The sequence below is a fragment of the Arachis hypogaea genome, chromosome 7, assembly GCF_003086295.3.
Source record: "Arachis hypogaea cultivar Tifrunner chromosome 7, arahy.Tifrunner.gnm2.J5K5, whole genome shotgun sequence".
Classification (NCBI taxonomy): Eukaryota; Viridiplantae; Streptophyta; class Magnoliopsida; order Fabales; family Fabaceae; genus Arachis; species Arachis hypogaea.
In genome coordinates, this window is record NC_092042.1 from 33769460 (window position 1) to 33772494 (window position 3035).

At 30.9% G+C, this 3035-nt stretch overlaps 1 non-coding gene across 1 annotated transcript; it reads right to left on the reverse strand.

Annotated features, from left to right (window-relative positions):
- Positions 1-2513: 2513 nt before the first annotated feature.
- LOC112704842 (small nucleolar RNA R71) lies at positions 2514-2617 on the reverse strand. Its single transcript, XR_003155443.1, has one exon. It is a non-coding gene; the product is annotated as a small nucleolar RNA R71 (small nucleolar RNA).
- Between the last annotated feature and the right edge of the window lie 418 nt (positions 2618-3035).

Here is a 3035-nt window from a genome sequence, read left to right on the forward strand (position 1 = left end):
CATAGAAAGGAGTGATGAAAAACTAGAAGGAAGAAGTAGGAAAGCAGAGATTCAGAAGGAACACAACACCTCCATACAACTATCTGAAATTCCCATTATTGAATTACATGAGTAACTTTATCTTTATTTTCTATTTATTTTATTATCTTTATTTAAACCAATAATCTCTTAATCCAGTTAAATCCGCCTGACTGGGATTTACAAGATGACCATAGCTTGCTTCATACCAACAATCTTTGTGGAATCGACCCTTACTCACGTAAGGTATTACTTGGACGACCCAGTACACTTGCTGGTTAGTTGTGCAGAGTTGTGACAAAGTGAGATTCACGTTTGAGAGCACCAAATCTTTGGAGCCATTGTTGATGATCACAATTTCATCCACCAAGTTTTTGGCACCGTTGCCGGGGATTGTTCGAGCATGGACAACTGACGGTTCATCTTATTGCTCAAATTAGGTAATTTTCTTTTTATTTTCCTTTCAAAAAAGTTTTCAAAAATCTTTCAAAAATTTTTTCTTTATTTTCGTTTTTCAAAAATATAATTTTAAAAAAATAATAAAAATACAAAAAAATAATAAAATCATAAAAACCAAAAATATTTTGTGTTTCTTGTTTGAGTCTTGAGTCAATTTTTAAGTTTGGTGTCAATTGCATGCTTTAAAAATTTTTCTTGCATTTTTCGAAAATTCATGCATTCATGGTGTTCTTCATGATCTTCAAGTTGTTCTTGACAAGTCTTCTTGTTCGATCTTGATGTTTTCTTATTTTGTGTTGTATGTTGTTTTTCATATGCATTTTTTGCATTCATAGTGTCCATGCATTAAAGAATTATAAGTTTGGTGTCATGCATGTTTTCTTTGCATTAAATTTTTTTTTCAAAAATATGTTCTTGATGTTCATCATGATCTTCAAAGTGTTCTTGGTGTTCATCTCAACATTCATAGTGTTCTTGCATGCATAATTGGTTTTGATCCAAAATTTTCATGTTTTGGGTCATAATTGTGTTTTTCTCTCTCATCATTAAAAATTTAAAAATAAAAAAGTATCTTTTCCTTATTTCTCTCCAAATTTTCGAAAATTTGAGTTGACTTGGTCAAAAATTTTTAAAATTAGTTGTTTCTTACAAGTCAAGTCAAATTTTTAATTTTAAAAAAATCTTATCTTTTTAAAACTTTTTCAAAAATTAAATCTTTTTCATTTTTCTTATTGATTTTCAAAAATTCTTTAAAATGTTTTTCAAAAAAATCTGTTTCTTAATTTTATCTTAATTTTCGAAATTATGCTAACAATTAATATGATTGATTCAAAAATTTGAAGTTTGTTACTTTCTTGTTAAGAAAGGTTCAATTTTTAAATTCTAGAACCATATCTTTTAGTTTCTTGTTAGTTAAGTAATTAATTTTAATTTTAAAAATTAAATCTTTTTCAATCCTATCTTTTTATCATATCTTCTTGTCTTATCTTTTTATCATATCTTTTTCAAAATTTTATCTTTTTCAAAAAATTTGATTTCAAAATATCTTATCTAACTTCTTATCTTCTTATCTTTTCAAATTTGATTTTAATATCTTTTTCAACTAACTATTTGACTTTTTGTTTGTTTCTTATCTTTTTCAAAACCACCTAACTACTTTTCCCTCTTTAATTTTCAAAAATATCTCATCTCTTTTTCAAAAAGTCTTTTTAATTGTTTTAAACTTTAATTTTAATTATATCTTATCTTTAATTTTTGAAAATCATTAACTACTTTTTCAAAATTATTTTCGAATTCTCCCTCTCTTCTCTTCTTCTATTTATTTATTTATTTACTAACACTTCTCTTCACCTCTCTTCATCTCCAATCACTGTCTCTATCCTCACCCTTGTGTTTGGGTTCTTCTCCACTCTTATTCCTTTCTTCTTCTACTAAATAAGGATCCTCTTTGTCCAGATATAGAGGATTCCTCTTCCTTTTTATTTTTCTCTTCTCTTTCATATGAGCAGGAATAAGAAAAAAGGCATCTTTGTTGAAGCTGATCCAGAACCTGAAAGGACTCTGAAGAGGAAACTAAGAGAAGCTAAATTACAACAATCTAGAGGCAACCTTTTTGAAATTTTCAAACAAGAGAAGGAGATGGTAGCCGAACCCAACAACAATAATGCAAGGAGGATGCTTGGTGATTTCACTAAACCAACGTCCAAGTTTGATGGAAGAAGCATCTCAATTCCTGCCATTGGAGCAAACAATTTTGAGCTGAAACCTCAATTAGTTGCTTTGATGCAACAGAACTGCAAGTTTCATGGACTTCCATATGAAGATCCTTATCAGTTTTTAACTGAGTTCTTGCAGATTTGTGAGACTGTCAAGACAAATGGAGTAGATCCTGAAGTCTACAAGTTCATGCTTTCCCTTTTGCTGTAAGAGACAGAGCTAGAACATGGTTGGACTCACAACCTAAAGATAGCCTGGACTCCTAGGATAAGCTGGTCACGACCTTCTTGGATAAATTCTTTTCTCCTCAAAAGTTGAGCAAGCTTAGAGTGGATGTTTAGACCTTCAAGCAAAAAGATGGTGAATCCCTCTATGAAGCTTGGAAAAGATACAAGCAGATGACCAAAAAGTGTCCTTTTGACATGTTTTCAGAATGAACCATATTAGATATATTCTATTATGGTTTATCTAAGTTTTCCAAAATGTCATTGGACCATTTTGTAGGTGGATCCATTCACTTAAAGAAAACGCCTGCAGAAGCTCAAGAACTTATTGACATGGTTGCAAATAACCAATTCATATACACTTCTGAGAGGAATTCCGTGAATAATGGGACGCCTCAGAGGAAGGGAGTTCTTGAAATTGATGCTCTGAATTTCATATTGGCTCAAAACAAAGTGTTGACTCAGCAATTCAACATGATTTCTCAAAGTTTGAATGGATGGCAAAATGCATCCAACAGTACTAAAGAGGCAGCTTCTGAAGAAGCTTACGATCCAGAGAACCCTGCAATAGCAGAGGTAAATTACATGGGTAAACCTTATGGAAACACCTATAATTCA